At 43.0% G+C, this 19,709-nt stretch overlaps 1 protein-coding gene across 5 annotated transcripts in view; it reads right to left on the reverse strand.

Annotated features, from left to right (window-relative positions):
• Positions 1–9,185, reverse strand: part of ttbk2a (tau tubulin kinase 2a) — a 264,660-nt gene extending 255,475 nt beyond the window's left edge. For 3 of the 5 annotated variants that reach the window (XM_080202945.1, XM_080202938.1, XM_080202939.1), the window contains exon 1: positions 8,862–9,185. The gene's annotated coding sequence lies outside the window, so the exon portion shown is untranslated. Of the gene's footprint in view, positions 1–7,911; positions 7,933–8,861 lie in introns of those variants that run through there. The other 2 variants (XM_080202944.1, XM_080202941.1) reach the window with 2 other exon arrangements.
• Positions 9,186–19,709: the final 10,524 nt, after the last annotated feature.

The following is a 19,709-nucleotide window of genomic DNA, read 5'->3' on the forward strand; positions in this document are numbered from 1 at the left end:
AAATTGCAGTTCAAAGTATCCATAGTAAGATGGCTATAAGTTGGTAGACTTTGGCTTTCACGTTAAAAATACATGCAACTAAGAACAATCTGCACATTACAGCTGACTATATTGCAAACAAGTGGAAACTGGAATAATTTGACATTACGATCAGATTTCTAGCACACTATACAACGTACAATTTAACAATATGCAAAGTCTCAAAAGTCAAAACGCTGGCTCAGATTTTGCAGTAGAAAGTCTGACAATACCAGGTTCAAGTCCAACTGATTTATTTGATAGTAAACTCACTAGCTTTCGAGGGGTTTCCCTCTTCTTCAGGTGAATGAAGAGTTCTGGCCTCAGACAGAGCATGGTTTTGTCAAGGGCAGGTCGTGCCTTACGAGCCTAGTTGAGTTCTTCGAAAATGTGACTGAACACATTGACAAAGGAAGTGCAGTGGACGTGGTGTACGTGGACTTCAGCAAGGCATTTGATAAGGTCCCCCACGCAAGACTTCTTGAGAAGGTGAGAGGGCATGGGATCCAAGGGCCTTTGGCCTTGTGGATCCAGAACTGGCTTGCCTGCAGAAGGCAGAGAGTGGTTGTGGATGGGTCTTTTTCTGAATGGAGGTCAGTCACCAGTGGAGTGCCCCAGGGATCTGTTCTAGGACCCCTGCTGTTTGTCATTTTCATAAATGACCTAGATGAGGAGGTGGAGGGATGGGTAAGTAAGTTCGCCGATGACACGAAGGTCAGTGGTGTTGTGGATGGTCTGGAAGGATGTCAAAAGTTGCAGCAGGACATAAATAGGATGCAGGACTGGGCGGAGAAGTGGCAGATGGACTTCAACGCGGATAAATGTGTAGTCGTCCATTTTGGTAGAACCAATGGGATGAACGAGTACACCATCAAGGGCAGGAGTCTTAGTAGTGCTGAACAGCAGAAGGATCTTGGGGTCCAGGTCCACAGGACTCTTAAATCGGCCTCGCAGGTGGAGGATGTGGTCAAGAAGGCGTATGGTGTACTGGCCTTCATTAATCGAGGGATTGAGTTTAGGAATCGGGAGGTAATGCTGCAACTTTATAAGACCCTTGTCAGGCCTCATTTGGAGTACTGTGCGCAGTTCTGGTCGCCTCACTATAGGAAGGACATAGAAGCTATTGAAAGGGTACAGAGGAGGTTTACAAGGATGTTGCCTGGACTGGGAGGCATGCCTTATGAAGTTAGGTTGAGGGAGCTGGGACTCTTTTCCCTGGAGAGACGAAGGTTGAGGCGCGACCTGATAGAAGTTTATAAAATGTTGAGAGGAATAGGTAGGGTGGATTCTCAGAGGCTATTTCCCCGGGTTGAAATGGTCGCTATGAGAGGACACAGATTTAAGGTGCGGGGAGGCAAGTACAGAAGTGATGTTAGGGGTAAGTTTTTCACTCAGAGGGTGGTGAGTGAATGGAATCGGCTGCCGTCAGTGGTGGTGGAAGCGAACTCGCTGGGGTCTTTTAAAAGACTTCTGGATGAGTATATGGGATTTAATGGGATTGAGGGTTATAGATAGATCTATGGATTGGTAGGTGTTGATGTGATCGGCGCAACTCGTGGGCCGAAGGGCCTGTTTGTACTGTAGTGTTCTATGTTCTATATAAAGCACAGACAGTTTACAGATTACTGATCAGAATGCAAATCTTTACACCTAACCTGCTGTTCAAGTCCTAAAGTGGCTGACAATGTGAGTGGAAGGAGCACTGATCACAGGTTAAAGAGATGTGTATTATCTCCAGACAGTACAGTAAGTGAAGTTTTGCAAACACAGTTTGCAAACTTGGCTATCACTGATAGCCAAGTTCCACACACGAGGACGGTCTCAACAGGGATCTTGGGTTCATGTCGCACTATCTGTAACTCCCATGACTTGCCTGGGTTTGCAAAACCTCACTCACTGTACTGTCTGGAGACAATACATATCTCTTTAACCTGTGATCAGTGCTCCTTCCACTCACATTGTCAGCCACTTTAGGACTTGAACAGCAGGTTAGGTGTCAAGATTCGCATTCTAATCAGCAATTTGTAAACTGTCTGTGCTTTATATGCTCTGTCTGAGGCCAGAGCTCTCCATTCACCTGAAGAAGAGGGAAACCTCTCGAAAGCTAGTGAGTTTACTATCAAATAAATCGGTTGGACTTAAACCTGGTGTTGTCAGACTTTTTACTGTGTTTACCCCAGTCCAATGCCAGCATATCCACATCAGATTTTGCAGTCATGGCAAAACAACACCATTGACCTCAAAGAAAACTGCCTACAAAGAGCTAGTGATCTATAGTGCATGAATTTCACTTTTCCCACGTCTGTTTGATTATTGCATTAAATCTTGGTGATTGCTAGGCAGCCAGCGAAAGTGATGTCATAATGCAATCTAAATCAGTCATGATGGAGAATTCTTCGACCAGGCAGCAAACCAGCAAGTAAAATGAAGATCAGTCATTTTATATATTTTGGTCAGTGAAATAAAAATTGGGGAGTATATTTAAAGCTAAAATATCAAAAACATCTTTAAAAGATTCAACATGGAATTGTAACGGAAAAATGGCATTATGTAAATATAAAATTTGTTTTTTTCAGGGCCAGGGAGATAGTTCAATCAAAATTTTGTACAATTCTAAAAACCCAGTTACACATCATTCAGCAAGATGCATCTTTATTGGCTTATTATAAACAGTAATAATAGTGTAAAAATGGAAGTTCACATGATTTATAAAGGCTGCCATCTGCGGGGACTCCAACTGCACTTACTGAGGGAATCACTGTCAACAACGTCTGGGTCCACATTTAACTACACGTGCAAATGCCAGACATTGCTGTGTTTCACAATTGCAATTCTCCATCATGACAGTTTTGCCAATGTTACAAAGCAAAAATCTAGGCCACTAAAATATTCATTATTTTAAATTTTTCTTTTTATTTTATTCAGTATCCTGCCACTTCCATATGGTACCCAATCGTTAAAAGTGGGACACTAGAAATTTATACTCAATACTCCTGTACAATCATCCAACAAAAGCAATGCTAAATGTGTTACCTCAGTAAGTACAGTTGGAGTCTCCACAGATGGCAGTCTTTATAAATCATGTGAACTTCCATTTTTACACTGTTTCAATTTCTACTTATTTTCCCAGTAATGGGAACACATTCATCCAACAACCTAACCAAACATCTATTAATCAATGTAGACCTGGGTCTCTCCACCACTGAAGCTACCATTATATCACAACTACAATGATTTTCACATTAATTTTGCTGAAGAAACATTGAGAAACCAATATCAGATTTTTTTTGGGGAAGAAACAAAGCAGAATTTACAAACAGCTGAATCCCTATGTTGCTTCTGCAGACTATGATAATAAAGAATAGCATCAGTAACAGCCAATCATCCTCCTGGTATTCTGGTAAACCCAAAGATTTAAGTACAATCACAACATTAAATTATAATAATTGCTGTAATTAAAGCCAATCATCAGTACTTCCTATCCCAGCACCAGTAATGCATCCTTCCAAACACAGGCACATGAACCACATTTATCAAAAGCAGGTCTGAAAACTGGCAAAACTCCAGAAAACTATGTAGGGAGATCCTTAGCTCCAGAGAAAAAGGGTAAAAAATATTTACAAGTTTAATGAGCCCTCTCCCAATTCCTTTTAAGCTAAAGGTTTGGTTTATTTGGTACCATGTCAACCAGGTCAGAAGGCCACAAGTTCAAACCCCAATAGGGACTCAAGCATATAACCCAGGCTGACATTCCAAAACAGTAATTAAGGGAGTGTTGCATCTGCATCAAGATGAAACATCAAACCAACGTACTCCATCTGCCTCCTCAGGCATTTACTAGGAGGGCAGGAAGTTTTCCAACATTAGTTAAATATCTTTCAACCAACACTACCTAAAATGATTGACTTTCCTTGATGATTCATTTTGTTTGCGGAATGCTTTTTTTGTGTTTATTTGCTGCATTTTTCACTTACATAAGTGACTACAATTCAAAATCCACTAAATGTAAAGTGCTATCAGATGTTGAGAGATTCTAATCATACAAACACATTCTTTGTATGTTTGATTGGATCCATTCTAGAAAGAGCAGCCAAGTCTTTTTTTTATTTGTTCCTTAGGTGTGGTGTTGCTGGCTGGGCCAGCATTTATTGCCCATATCTAAAAGTAAAATCAAAAAGGGGTTTTTCAACAAAGACAATCTGACATGTTTCTGTTCAGTTCATGAAACCACAGTTGTGCAAATGATACGTTATAACAGTAATATTTATTGTGTCCTAGCTCAAACCTCAGCAAGAAAATAGATATTTGACAAGCATATTCAACTACTAGCCACACGTGGCACAAGAAGTCCATTTTACAGAGACTATATTCAAAAGATAGTGGACATCCTTATGTCCCTCAAGGAGCAAATAAATAAGCAAGACAGTGGAGGCAGACCACTTTGATATACACCAAAGATAAAGCTGGGCTTCCCCAAGGTTTTACATTGTAACCTCTTTTGATTCATATCCCTCAAATATAAGCAAATGAAATCTCCTTTGAAATTAATATAACCTTTAGGATTGGTTGAGTCAATTCCATTTAGAACAAGAGAACGTTTTATACGTTGAGTTATCAGTCTATGCACTTGAAAGTTATAAGTGTCAGCCATTTTCAACATTTTTATTTGTTCATGGAATGTGGCTATCCCAGTCTTTACTGCCCATCCCTGAAAGCATTTAAGTAAGGGTCAACCCTCGTTACTGGCTGTGGGTCTGGCCAGACCAGGTAAGGAGGACAGATTCTCTTCCCTAAAGAACATTGGCAAACTAGATTGATGACTACTGTTGAAAAAATACATTCAACTTTTAATTCCAAATTTTTACTGAACTCAAACTTCACCATCTGCCATACTGGAATTCAAACACAATCCCCACAGAATGACCTTGGCGGAGTCTCTGGATTACTAGTCCAGCAACAATATCACTATGCCAGTGCCTCCCCTTGTTGGTGATTCTTCATATCGAGGATGATTCTTCCATACAGATGGCTAGTTTTGACGGTGACATCAATGTAAACAGGTTCGCTGATGTTCCTTGAAGTAGGAATCTGTCCATGTAGCCTCAGGTGGCACATTCTGGCAATATGTCCTGTCCATCTCAGTTGATGTGAGATTATCAATGCCTCCAAAATCTGACACTCCTGTATCTGAGAGGATGTTTATGCTTGTTCGTTTGTCCTACCACCCAATTTCATAGGCATCATAAGATCATACAGCACAGAAGAAGCCATTTGGCCCATCAAGTCCACACTGACACATTAGAGACACCTGAACTCCTAACTAATCCTATCTATCAGGATTTGGCCCATAGCCCTGAATGTTATGATGTGCCAAGTACTCATCCAGATAATTTTTAAAGGATGCGAGGAAACCTGCCTCCACCACCCTCCCAACACTGCATTCTAGGCAGTCACCATCCTCTGGGGAGAGTGTTTTTCCTCACATTCCCCCCTAAACCTCCTGCTCCTTACCCTGAGCCTATGTCCCCTCGTGACTGACCCTTCAACAAAGGGGAACAGCTGCTCCTTATCCACCCTGCCTATGCCCCTCAAACTTGTATACCTTGATCAGGTCACTCCTCAGTCTTCCCTGCTCCAACAAAATTAACCCTAGTCTATCCAACCTTCCTTCACAATTTAAATGTTCCATCACAGGCAGAAATCTCCTCTGCACCCCTTCCAGCACAATTACATCCTTCTGATAATGTGGCAACAGGAACTGCACACAGTACTCGAATCGTGGCCTCAAAATTCTATACAATTCCAACATGACTTCCCTGCTTTTGTAATCTATGCCTTGATTGATAAAGGCAAGTGTCCCATATGCCTTTATTACCACCCTACTAACATGCCCTTCTGCTTTCAGAGATCTGTGGACAAACATGTCAAGGTCCCAATTTGCAAGATCATTCTCAAACTGTGTTGACCTCGAGCCTTTACCTCGTAGCTCAAAGCAATCCTAGCTTCAGTACCACTGACATGCATGAGAAAAACAATGTCCAGACTATGTCAGATCTGATATTATGATTCACAAAAACTCTATTTTTAACCATGTATGAACCTGCAGAATGGATTCAGTGATGTCCCTATTCATTAATGTCAGCTTTTTTGGGATAGAGAGCTTCCAAGATCTGGGAAATAAGGGACAATTTCTAACGCTTCACATTAAGGTCAATGAAGGCACTGGATTTGATGCATTTGGTGTGGCTATCTGCCATCACAGCTGGTAGTTACAGCTCACCCCAATGTTCAGTGTCATAAAACATTTGACCAATGTTTAATTTCTGAAGACCTATCATTAATAACTAAATTTTCTGACAATTGCTTGCCTACTTTAACTTGCCTGGAAGCTCTGTTACCTTAAGAGGCTTCAAAATACTGATCGCCTTATCATTAATTAAGTACACCATGTTTAGAATAAAACTGTGACTCAATGGACATAATTACAAAAGACTTGACAAGCATGTTCATAAACAGGTAGCCAAAACAACATTCCTAGGTCACAATCAATTCATGTTGGCCATTGTTAAAATAGATGCTATCAAAGATCAACCTCCAGTTACACAATGAATATAAAACTAGTAAACTGCTAGCTAATTGCACCAAACATTTAATGCATGGATTCAAATCATGATTTTGATCCACATCATCACTACTTTTCCTAATTATCCTAAAAGGCATCCATCTAATTTCTGTTAGAATGCAATCGGTAACAACATTCACTCCAGAGAACAAATTTGCCTTTGGAACTGCTGACTTACACAACATTAGACAAAGTCACTTTTTGAATATAGACTTAATGGTATAAAAATTATCAAGCATTCCCAGGTTTCAAGTGAGATATAATAAAAATGTTAAATCTTAAAAATTCAGAGCTGCATCCATTTTGATCATCTAAATTTAAATCACAATTTCTATCCTTGAACTTGGTCTCCTTCAAGCTATATTGTCACCACAGAAAACATACTTACTTATTGATTCTGGGCCCTAACAGAAACCGTACTAGTACCCTTTGGCACACTCTAGTCAGGAACCTCAAAAAAACCTAGTTCAGGAACACTACAAAAATCTCACTGACAACCACTCAATTTGTAGATTACGTCCAATTTATTATCTACAATTATTCTGGGCAGACTTTAAAGAATTGTGATATAGTGCTGGAAAAGCTGGAGGTTTTAAAATATATTTAACAAAATAACTCAATCAATAGCATTTACTTTCTTAGTAGTCTGGAAAATGGCAAAAATATTAGGGCACAAAGGCCAAGATAATTTTGCTCAGTTTCCATTCATTCCTTGTCTGAAGAACACAGAAAAGTTAACGAGCCACTATGACTTAATTCAACAAAACGCATAAAAATATTTTTCTAAATTTTATACACCCATAATTACCAATGACTTAGCAGTCTGTTACATCATAAGAACATTAGCTTATTTTTGTATTTGAATCAAAAACATTCCATAGACAATGAAAAAATATTTTCACTCTCAACAGTCTATGAATTTCAGACATAAAGTTTGTTTTAAAAATCAGGCCTCATTATACTCCACTCAATATATGATTTGAGATTTCAGTAAATGGCACTGCATGCTGTTCAACAACAGGTCCGCGGTTAATTGGTGTGTTATCTGGACATTATTTTCAATTTAATATATTATTATTTATAATATATTTTATATTACATGATTACCTAAGTGCACAAACGCGAGCCACGAGGGAGTGCTATAGCTAAACACTTACACAAATAATAAAGAAAACAAATAAGTGCAAATTCCAGTTTAAAAATGTAGCAATCCAAATACATTACTTTTATTTTAAAAATCATCAGGCGCTGAGCCCCCGACAAATAAATACCTCTGCACACATTAATGACGCAAACGCATGAACAGAATACACCATGAGGCAATAAGATTGCAGTGGAATTGCATTTTCTGCGGCATCACCACTTTGCCCAATGGCAGCTCCATCATCCTCACTTATTTCATGGACCACGTAAGAACATCTCGTCCTGTCAGAGCCAAATGCCCCCACCCGCCCACAAAAAAAAAATTCAATTGCTGCGGCTGCTTCACTTTCAATTAGTTCTAAGCAAATGCAATTGTGTTGCTTCAAGGTCAATATCTTTGCACGATCAGAGATTGAAGCCTCTTACAATATCTGATAAAGGAAGGGATGGGACTGCTCAGCCCTGCAAATCGTCTCCCCCAAAAGGAACTGCGAGGCCTTGCTAGCACGCACTGCGAATAATGCCTGCGTTTGGAGATTACAATGGCCCAGAGGATTAGGGATGGGAAGATGCTGGAGAAAAAAAATCAATGCCGAGGGACTACAGAATGTGTCAAACATAACATGGGAGCAAAGGCGCGTTTAAATTATAATCAGACAGAGTAGCAGGGCTTAATTTAGTAGCGTTTTGCTTAGACCTGGTCTGATATTCTAGAACCTTGTTTACATACATGTATTCAAAAGATTATAATTGATTCAGCAAGTTGTGATTTCAGAAACGGGAGGGGGGGGGAAAGAGAGAAGAGAGGGGTCAGGCTAATTCTCATCAAGGAAATCAATTAGTTCCAAATGAAGAGGAATCAGTGAAAACTCTTGACAATAGTCCTCAACGTTCAGAAGAAAAATCAACCATGAGGGAAAAACACGTTCACATAGGCAGCATCTTTGTCTCCCCACTGGAATGGATTGAGCAGACTTGAGGACCTGTCATGATATTGTGTTCCCAGTCCTGTCAGACTCTTTAACTCCTCCTCATGTATCAGTGACTAAAAGCCGATGACTTCAATAAAACAGCTTACCTGTGAGATAGCTCGACATCCTCCTCCTCAATAGCAGCATCACATTACCCTCAGCGACATCCCTACAGCTCCCAGGGTGAACTAGTCACCGACCCGGCCCAGCCCGGTCCAGTCTCACCCTTCCACTTTATAACCGTCCTTGTTTCATCGCCCAGCGAGTGGAGGGGAGGAAATGATAGGGAGAACGAGAAATGCTCAGAGTAATAAGCAGATGAGGTGGCTCCTCCAGAGTCAAGAGCAGTGAACAGCAGCTGCTGCTCCTCCTCCTCCTACCTCCATTACTGCAGCAACCTCCTACGTCGCACTGTACCATCGCAACCGACCGAGTCAACTCCGGCCGACAACCCCCGACCCCGCCCACACCTCCTTCCTGCTGCTACCATTGGACAGCGCCTCCCGGGCCCGCCTCCGCGCGCACGCGCTCGCGTCATTTCTATTGGCGTAAAGCTACGCTCGTCAAATTACGTCACAGTTGCGGGCTGCGACCTACGCTCATCTGATTGGAAGATTCTATTATCCCGCCCACCCTACCCATCGCCCATCGCGCGAGGCCGCGCTTAGCATTCTGGGATTTGTAGTTGCCTCACTTGTCAGGGTAAGTCTGATGCTGGTTGTGTGGAAGGGTCGTAAAATCCGTACAGCGCAGAAGGAGGCCAATTAACCCATCGAGCCTACACCAACAACCATCCCACCTTGTTGGGATTGGTGGGGAGCACAATGGTCAGCACTGCTGCCTCAGAACCCCAGGTTGCATCCCTGGCTTGGATCAACATCTGTGTAGACTCTGCACATTCTCCCTGTGTCTATGTGGGTTTCCTCTGGGTTCCTCCCACAGTCCGAAAGACAATGCTGGTTAAATGCATTGTCTATGCTAAAATCTCCCTTGGTGTACCCAAAAAGGTGTGGTGACCTGGGGATTTTCACAGTAAATTCATTGCAGTATCAATGCTTATGACACTATTAAATAAAAACTAATAACAAAAACATTCCTCAGCCCTATCCCCATAATACAACATTTATTACCCTGACATTAAGGGGCAATTTAACATAGCCAATCAACCTAATCCACAGAATGCCACTATGCCGCCAGTCCAGCTTTTGGAGAAATGCTGGGGGACCATTTGGTCTATGGTATTAACAGTATGATTATGCCAAAGAAGTTATTGGCTGGGACCAAAATTTCTCTAGAAAAAGCTGCAGAGCTGGCCAGGTGACTGAATGAGCAGAACAGGGTGTGAGCGAATCACAAAGCGTGCCAAAAAATACTGTGGTAGGAAATGGCTGTGGTGAAGTCCAAACCCGAATGTGAGTACTGAAGAGTCCAATAAAAGGGGTACAGCATTGGGAGCTGAAACTTGTAATCAGTGTGGAGGAGAACATTCCCAAGAAACCTACTGTTGTAGAAATTATGTGTTTTTCTGATGCAACAAAAAGGGTAATTCACAAATGTGATGTAGAGTACATCAGGACAGAACGTACAAAAAACTGAAAACAGTTAGTTCAACTCTAAAGAAGAAACTGGCTGAGGGGCCCAGAAAGGATGGAATCATTTACCCAAAAGCAGTTCCAAATGGGTAAAGTGCCCCCTATAGGGATAGCCTTGATAGTAAATGGAAGTTGACGCAGGGGCTGCAGCTACAGTCATTGAGACACAGGTATTTCGTTACCATCAAAAAGGCCTCAAACCATTGAGACTAAACAAGCCTGAAGCTGCATTGTCTACCTATAACAGAAAGGCACTGCAGATTTTGAGGCAGCAACAGTCAGCGTCCTACATGGATTAGATGGCACATTTACCTGTTTTGCTCATTCAGAGACTCAGCCTTGTTTCATGAAGCATTATTGGCTTAAACAGATTAACCTAAATTAGTTTGAAAGATTGAATCTGTTAGATGGAGGTTTTTAGGAGCTGCTATATAAATACATTGAGTTTGGAGTACCACGCTGCAGAGAATACTCTGTGGCACAATGGCTAGCACTGCTGCCTCACAACACCAGGGTTCAATTTTGGCTTCAGTTCACTGTCTATTTGAAGTCTGCGCTTTCTCCCTGTGTCTGTGTGGGTTTCCTCTGGGTGCTCCGGTTTCCTCCCATTGTCCAAAGATGTGCCACTTACATTGATTGGCCATGCTAAATTGACCCTAGCATCACGGGATTAGCAGGGTAAATGAAGGTTATGAGGACCTAGGTGGGGGTGTGGTTGGTACAGACTTGATGGCTGAATGGCCTCCTTCTGTGCTGCAGAGATTCTATAATTCTATGAAATTAGGTCGTATAAAGGGAGCTAAAGTTAAAATATATTTGAATCCAGAGGCAACACCGACATTTTTAAATGGTTACCTTCTGACTAAGCCCAGCAATGGCTTGTGGTCCAAAACAATTGTTAAATGCTGCCCATCAAAGTATTGATGAAACTATGACCATCAAGCTTTCCTCATCGATTTGGAAATGTTTCTTTTCTGTCTCAGGCAACATCCTTGAGGCAAAGACAATTGTATCTTATACATTTCATCACAGGGTTGAAGTTGAACTCAAGAGACTGGAAGATTTGGCTTTCAAATTCAAATCTCAGATCCTATCCTAAAAATCAGATCAGACTATGAATTTGTGGGGACTACAAATTGATAATTGAGAGGAGCTCATATAGACAAATGACCATTCCTAAAATTGAAGATCTCTGCACAAAACTAGCTGGAGAATTAAAACATACCAAATTTGTCACTGCTATCTTTTGGAGTGAAGGGCAAGGCTGGGAGAAATAGGAAACCCTAGATAACTCAGGATATTGAGGCCCTGGTCAAGAAGAAGGAGGCACATGACATGCACAGGCAGCTGGATCCCTTGAAGAGTATAGATGGTGTAGGAGTAGAGCTAAGACAGAAGTCAGGAGGGCAAAATGGGGACATAGACATAGAAGGTAGAAGCAGGAGGAGGCCATTTGGCCCTTTGAGCCTGCTCTGCCATTCATTACGATCATGGTTGATCATCCAACTCAATAGCCTAATTCTGCTCACAAGGGATATGTGATTGCTTTGGCAGATAAAGCAAAGGAGAATCCGAAGAGATTTTACAAATACATAAAGGGCAAAAAAGTAACTAAGGAGAGAGTAGGGCCTCTTAAGGATCAACAAGGTCATAACGACCTCATTCAATGCAGCTACAACTGGTGAGTAAAACACCTCCTCTATAAAAGTCAGCTTCAGGCGTGGGAGCAGCGAGAGTGAGTGAGAAGATAGGTCGCTAGTTCCAAATGGCTGCATGCTGTGGTGGGGAGGGTTGATTGGTGGTCATGTTGTGTTTCAGGTGGGGGGCGGAATTGGGGGGTGTAGGTGGTTTGTCTGGGGCGGTCAGGGAGAGCAGAATTCTCTAACTTTTCCATCTCTCCCTCCTTCTGCAACCTCTCAACTTCCAGATTGACGATGGCTTATGCTGTGCAACCCATTGATCTTGCTGCTCTTTTGGTTGCTACTGGAGCTGAGGAGGAGAGGCAGGAGGATGAACTGCGGGCAGAGGAGACCCACTTGCAGGAGGAGAGGGAGACATGGCCACCAAGGGTTGGTGGCGGGGGCATGAGAAAGAGGGAGTGGAGACCCTGGCAGTTCTGCACACTAGTGTCATTTGAGCAGATCATGTGCCACCGATGGCTCCAGCTCCAGGGTTCCCACCTGGTCTATTTGAGGTTGTGCAGTTGTTTAAAGGCAAGATGTGGGTGTGTGGGGATGGCCTTGGCAAGATGTTCGTCTTCATCAATGAGATGGTGAAGACTCCGGAGAAGATGTCATAGCTTCTCTGCTCCGGGGAAGTACTGGACAACGAAGGGTATTCTGACCAGCATGTCCCGTGTTTGTCTTCTGAGGAGGTCGGTGTGGTTTTTGGTTGCGGCGCATCGGAACTGTCGATCAATGAGTTGAGCGCCATATCCTGTTTTTATGAGGGCATCTTTCAGCATCTGGAGGTATCTGTTGGCGCTGAGCAGAAACTGATAGCCAAGTTCCACACACATGAGAACGGCCTCAACCGGGATCTTGGGTTCATGTCACACTATCTGTTACACCCACTACTTGCCTGGACTTGCAAAATCTCACCAACTTTCCTGTCTGGAAACAATACACATCTCTTTAACCAGTGCTTAAAGCTCTCTCCACTCACATTGTCTGTACCTTTAAGAATTGATTAGCTGTAAAGACTCACATTCCAATCATTATGCACATAAATTGAGTTTGTGTCTTTGTGTCCTGTTTATGATGAGAACTCCCAGCCACCTGACGAAGGGACAGCCTGTACCGAAAGCTTGCAGCTTTTGCTACAAATAAACCTGTTTGGACTTTAAGCTGATGTTTTGGGATTTCTTTCTGTTTTACCCCAGTCCAGCGCTGGCATCTCCACATCGAGACTCAAAGGCAAACATGTATATTGGTATAAACCCTCAAGTGTCAATGGTTACCAATCTGAGTCCTCATCCAATTCCAACTGCTGGTAGAGTCATAGGGGTTTACAGCATGCAAACAGGCCATTTGGCCCAACTCGTCCATGTCACCTTTTCTTTAACCAGTAAGCTAATCCCAATTGCCCGCGTTTAGCCCATATCCCTCTATACCCATCCTACTTTTTTAACTGTTTAAATACTTTTTAAAAGATAATATTGTACCCACCTCTACTACTATCTCTGGCAGCTTGTTCCAGACACTCACCACCCTCTGCAAATAAAATGCTTCTCTAGACTCTTTTGTATCTCTCCCTTCTCACCTTAAACCTGTGCCCTCTAGTTTTGGACTTCTCTACATTTGGGAAAATATATTGACTATCTACCTCATCTGTGACCTCATTGTTTTATAGACCTCTATAAGGTCACCCCTAAGTCTCCTATGCTCCAGGGAAAAGAGTCCCAGTCTATTCAGCCTCTCCTTATAACTCAAACCATCAAAGTCCTGGTAGCATCTTAGTAAATCTTTTCTGCACTCTCCCTAGTTTAATAATATTCTTTCTACAATGACCAGAAGTGTACACAGTGTTCCAAGTGTGGCCTTACCAATGTTTTGTACAACTTCAAGACATCCCAGCTCCTGTATTCAATGTTCTGACTGATGAAACCAAGCATGCCGAATACCTTCCTCACCACTCTGTCCACCTGTGATTCCACTTTCAAGAAGGTATGAACCTGCACCCTCGATCTTTGTTCGATAACTCTCCCCAACACCCTCCCATTAACTGAGTAAATCCTGCCCTGGTTTGATCTACCAAAATGCATCACCTCGCATTTATCTAAATTAAACTCCATCTAGCATTCATCAGCCCACTGGCCCAATTGATCAAGATCCCATTGCATCAAGGCACAAAGGGGTGATCTTATAGAGTTCAATAAAATAATAAGGGGCATAGATCAGCTAGATAGTTAATATCTTTTCCCAAACGTTGGGGAGTCTAAAACTAGACAGCATAGGTTTAAGGTGAATGGGGAGAGATACAAAAGTGTCCGGACAGGCAATTTTTTCACACAGAGGGTGGTGAGTGTCTGGAACAGGCTATATAATACATCATGGAACAAGCTGCCAGAGGTAGTAGTCGAGGCGGGTACAATTTTGTCTTTTGAAAAGCGTTTAGACAGTAACGCCATGTCATAGATATACTAACATAGGCCTTCAGCAAGTGAATGCTGGAGCAAGGATTATTAAAGGAAAAGATTTGGCAAAATGGATCACAGTGTAAAGCTTGTTGGGCCAGACCAACTTCTCTTGAGAATAATATTGAGGGGAAGAATCTGGGTACCTTCAGGAAGAAGAAAAAAACGCATTCTACACAAAGAATGTACAGCTGGGAAGAAAATAATTACAATATAAAGAAGAGAATGTCCATAAATATAGAGTTCCAGTTGAATGTCTTATCCAAATAGGGTGAATCACATAGATACTGGGTGATTTGGAAGTTAAGTAGACAGCCTATTAGGATGGGGCTGGTGCTGCTGTACCTTTAAGTCCTGATACTGCATCTTCCTTTAAAACCAGCTGATGTGATCTTAAGAACATATAATAAAGAGATTGTGTCATTAAAAGGTTACATCATGGTCCACAAAGAGTTGAAAGAGCAAACAGCGGAGTTGCCTGTCCATGTTGTCTGTGGTAATTTTCCAGCTGTATTTGGGAGATCATGGTTGGAGAAGATGAAGTTTAACTGGAGCGCTGGCAACAGACTGGTTGATGTCAAAACAGACCTACAGCACCTCCTTAAATACAAGAGTGTATTCAAGGAAACACTTAGCTCAATGAAAGAAATTCAAAGGACACGCAAGATAAAGCAAGTTAACCAAATAGTTTCAAAGCAAGAGTGGTGCCATAAGCAGTTCGTCCCAAAGTTGAAGAAGAATTAGTACAACTTGTTAGCACAGGTATGTTAGAGCCAGTTACAATGAGTGACTGGGCTACCCCCATTGTAACTGTCTTGAAACCAGATAGTTCAGTTTGTACTTGTGTTGATTTTAGAACCAACATAAATCCAGGATTGTGGATGGAATTCTCCCAAAAAAATTCTGTGACGAATTTGCGTGAAAACTTGAGCAATTCTTGCTGGATTTTTCTGTGGGTGTTCAGAGAATAATCTCCCACACTCTGTGCACTGCAGATGCCACCAGTGCGAATATCATTAAATTTCAGGGGCCCAGTCCTATTGCCATTGGAAAGGCTGAAATTTCAGGGGGCCATTGCACATGTGCCAATCTGTCAGTGCCTAGATCGGCGCGTGCGCAGTTGCCCAGCACTGATGGCCTCCTGATTGCTGGCCAATCCTGTGTTGACAGCATTCTGCCCATCACACAGCCCAATCCTGGCTCCCCAACCATTCCCGGGCCCAGCTACGTAACCCCCTCCCCCAGCCTATCCTAATTGCTAGTCTCTCTGCTTCTCCCACTGATCCCTATGCAAGTGGCAGCTGGTCCCCACCTCCAACAATCACTCCCTCAGCCCAGCCCCCTAGTCCTGTCCCTATACACCTTGCCCCCTGGGCACTGCCCTATGCCTGGTGGGAAGTGCCAAGGTGCCCCCTGGGCACTGGCAGTTTGCCCCATGGGCTGTGCCAATGGCACTACCAGGGTGCCAATACCAGGGGGCACTGCCCTTTGCCTGACCCTCTGGTGGGCCCCAGTTCCCCTCCTTTACTCCAGCATAGTTGGGCCACTAGCTCCCCAAAAGTGGGGAGGTCCTATAATCCCGCTGGAGTTGAGGGGTGGAAGAGCTAGTGGGCCTAGAGACATAAGTCCTGGGCCCACAAATGAAATTTAATTTATATTTAAACGATCATTTAAATGGTCTTTGCGCATTCCCGCCGATTTCCAGCGTGGAGTAGATGTCGCTGGAAATCTGACATTGGGAGATGCAAGTTGGGCATGAACTCCACGTATTGGCTGCCACAAAAATCTCCTGGCCTGCTACACTAAGCCCGCACAGCAAGGTGGGAGAATCGCTGCCTGTGTGTTGATGAATATCTACTTCCTTTAACTGAAGATTTGTTTGCTAGGTTAGCTGAAAGATTCGTACAATCTTTAATACATTCTTTAAAAGCCTCATAGTTTTAGCAAAAACAGGTCCAATTTCTTATATGGTTCAAATCGAAGATGAACTTGTTTGGGCGACACCATGCTAATTGTTGTTACCTCATAATTCTCTGAATCACCTCCAGAAGTACATCTTCTTTAGTCCCTAGTGTTGTGAATACTACTACAGAAGACATAGTTGAATCTGAGTTGCCTGATGATTCTCAGGAGAGAATGATACAGAATTAGTTGCAAGAGAAGAAGTTCCTACTGAAGTTCCAAATCATATATCTAGAGTCAGGACAATCAAATTACAGAACACTGTATACAACCAAAGGCTTGATGGGCTGAATGGCCTCTTTCTACACTGTAGGGATTCGATGAATACATTTCCTTCTGATTGACTTTCTTACTGACTGCATATAATAGTACTGTGTCTAGAATATTACTGATCCTAATTTGTTGTCATGACCACAGTAGGGAGGAGGGATGTTATATATTTAACTGGTTGCATGATTGCTTTAAGAGCAGATCAGGTGATTTGATGGTGATGTTATTAATATGTTGCAAGGCTGCTGTTTTAGTTTGTACTCTGTACAGGAAAAAGCTTCTCGAGTAAATCCGTTGTTGTTAGCTGGAATCTACTTAGGCAAACCACATATTTTCTTTTTGTTTAAAACCCACAACCCCTAACATAGATAGGACATTACACCTTCTACGTGTCCTTTTTCCACACACCTCTCAGAATTCAACCATGCAATTGATCCTTAACCAGGAGTCACACTGCTGCATATGGCAGAACAGTATGGCTCAGAGGGAGCAGGTCAGTACAGTAGTTTATGGTTGGGAGTGTAACATATCATCTATGAATGTTAGAAACAAAATCCAGGCTTCCCTCCATTCATTCAGTCCCTCTTTCAACATTTGGCATTGCTGAGATAGGGAACATGGTTTGTGTATGTAACCAGATTTATGCATGTGAGATCATTCAAAGCTCAAAGCCTTTTGTGCCTTCTTCCATTTCTCCTGGCAAAATGTCACAATGAAGGGCAAGTAGAGAAGGAGTGGGAGGTGCTGAGCCCTGCTTGAGTAGCCAGGGCTTCCAGATCGTGGTTGAGGAGGTCAAGAGCTGGTGCGGCATATTATATGTGGACGGCATGGTGGCACAGCAGTTAGCACTGCTGCCTCATAGCACCAGGGACCTGAGTTTGAATCCCATCTTGAGTCACTATCTGTGTGGAGTTTGCATGTTCTCCCCATGTCTGCGTGGGTTTCCTTCAGCTGCTCCAGTTACCTCCCACAGTCTGAAAGACCTGCTGGTTAGGTGCATTGACCTGAATAGGCACCGGAGTGTGATGACTAGGGGAATTTCACAGTAACTTCATTGCAGTGTGAATGTAAGCCTTAGTTCTGACTTAAAATAAACTTTTAACTTTTTTACTTTTATATCCCATGACCGTAGAACCTGCCCACATTGACCAAGAGTGACCAAGAGATAGTCTTTGGCATGGGCACCGCAGGGGAGCTTGGCCAATCATGGATTCAGTGCAGGAAGCAGTTAGTTCCATGACCTGCTTCACTTCAGCAGGGTGAGTTGTTCAGCACAAGCGCCTCCGGGTTTGCACCTGAATGCTGCATCTATAGTGGGAGACCTGGTACATTCGTCTCCTATAGCATGTCAACTTGGATGTCCAAATTGCTCCTGCAGATGCACAGTAGAGATGGGAACGTACACTGATATGTATTGCCAGATTTATTCCTAGTGGCATTACGTATTAGGCTACCATTACTCTTTATACTATATTTGCAGGACAACTGGGGCCAAATGCCAGAAGTTGGAGGTGGGGCCATGGGGCTACAAGCAATCAGAAATGTGGAATGGATAGCCATGGAAGTAGCCAGGGTGCCCGCCTGAGTGGTTGTCGGCGGGGGAGAATAGCCTGTAACAGGTGTTAAAGGCAGTTGTAGTGGCTCTTTGGTAAAGGGTGGTAATGGTGGAGGTGATCTTGTTAGTTCACTGAACAAAAGGAGATGTTAGGGAGAATGAAGGTTGGGTTGCAAGATAAGGACATGGTTATGCTTAAACGCTACAGACAATGGTGTGCATCAATGTGTGTTCTCACAATATAAAGAGTAAATCTCATTACCTCCTTTTATGTTTCATGCAGGTCACCCCACCAACCCCCAATTCCACCACCCCCCCCCCCCAACATCTGCCCTCTGCCCCCCTAACCCCCCAACCTCTGGACAACCTCATCCCTCAGATATCAAGAGAGGGCAGATTTTCTGAAGGAGGCAGCATAATATCTGATGAGCCCACACTCCACCATCACAGACACTAGCACATCAGAGGAACATTGCATTGTGTTTTTCCACATACTCATAGCATACTCATCACACCATTAAGAAAAAACACAATATACACCACCACAAACTGGTGTCTCACATTGAGATGCTCTCACAGCTATAATCAGTGTGACTTGTGACACCACACATGAGTGATACATAGTCCCTTAAGTGGATTTCTAGCATAGCAAGATGCCATTGTGTTTACAGTTGGTGGCATGTGATGAAGCACATTGTAGCAGAATGCAGGAGGAGGTGTGTGAGTCAGAGATATCAGCACATAGTCCTCCTTGGAGGAGAGAGGGAAGTCACAATGATGCTCCATGAGGCAAGGAGATAGAGTCTCAAGAGTCACCTTATGGAGTATGTTATTTGGAGCAACAGCAGCAGATGTGTGGACATCTGGCAGAAGGCAATACGAGCTCATGCATTCCAAATGGAGGCATCTTCATCTGTGATGAGCTCCACATTGTCTAGAGAACTTGACCAACAAGTTCAAACCATGAGAGAAAGGCCAATTTCATGGAGAGACAGATATAGCATCATTTGAATCGAATGCCAGAGAAATGTGACTCCTGCCAATGATACATGATTCATTTAGCACCCTGGAGGAGTTCAGATAGCATATGAGTGCGATATCCATGGAATACGGGAAGAGCTGTGTTTCCTTATCAAGAGGTTCATACTGATGGCAGTGTGGTTGCTGGAATGGACAACAGCAGCACTCCAGCAACTAGCTTCACCTAACCCCCCCCAAGAGTTGTGGAGGATAATGCATAGGGGTGAAGTTCCTAACAGCATTCCATGCCCCCTCTGCCAGAGCCCTCACCTGCTCTAATTGTCCCAGTAACAATGGCTATAGAGATGCAAATGTTGAAGTCTAAAGGCGGGTTCAATGAGTCCCAGCATGATGAGGAAAAATCACCATGCTCCTTAATACCCTCATAAGGGTTGAGCAGCCTGTCTCCATCTCTTCTGAA

This window comes from Carcharhinus amblyrhynchos, chromosome 14 (assembly GCF_965287045.1).
Source record: "Carcharhinus amblyrhynchos chromosome 14, sCarAmb.v2.hapA, whole genome shotgun sequence".
Lineage (NCBI taxonomy): Eukaryota > Metazoa > Chordata > Chondrichthyes > Carcharhiniformes > Carcharhinidae > Carcharhinus > Carcharhinus amblyrhynchos.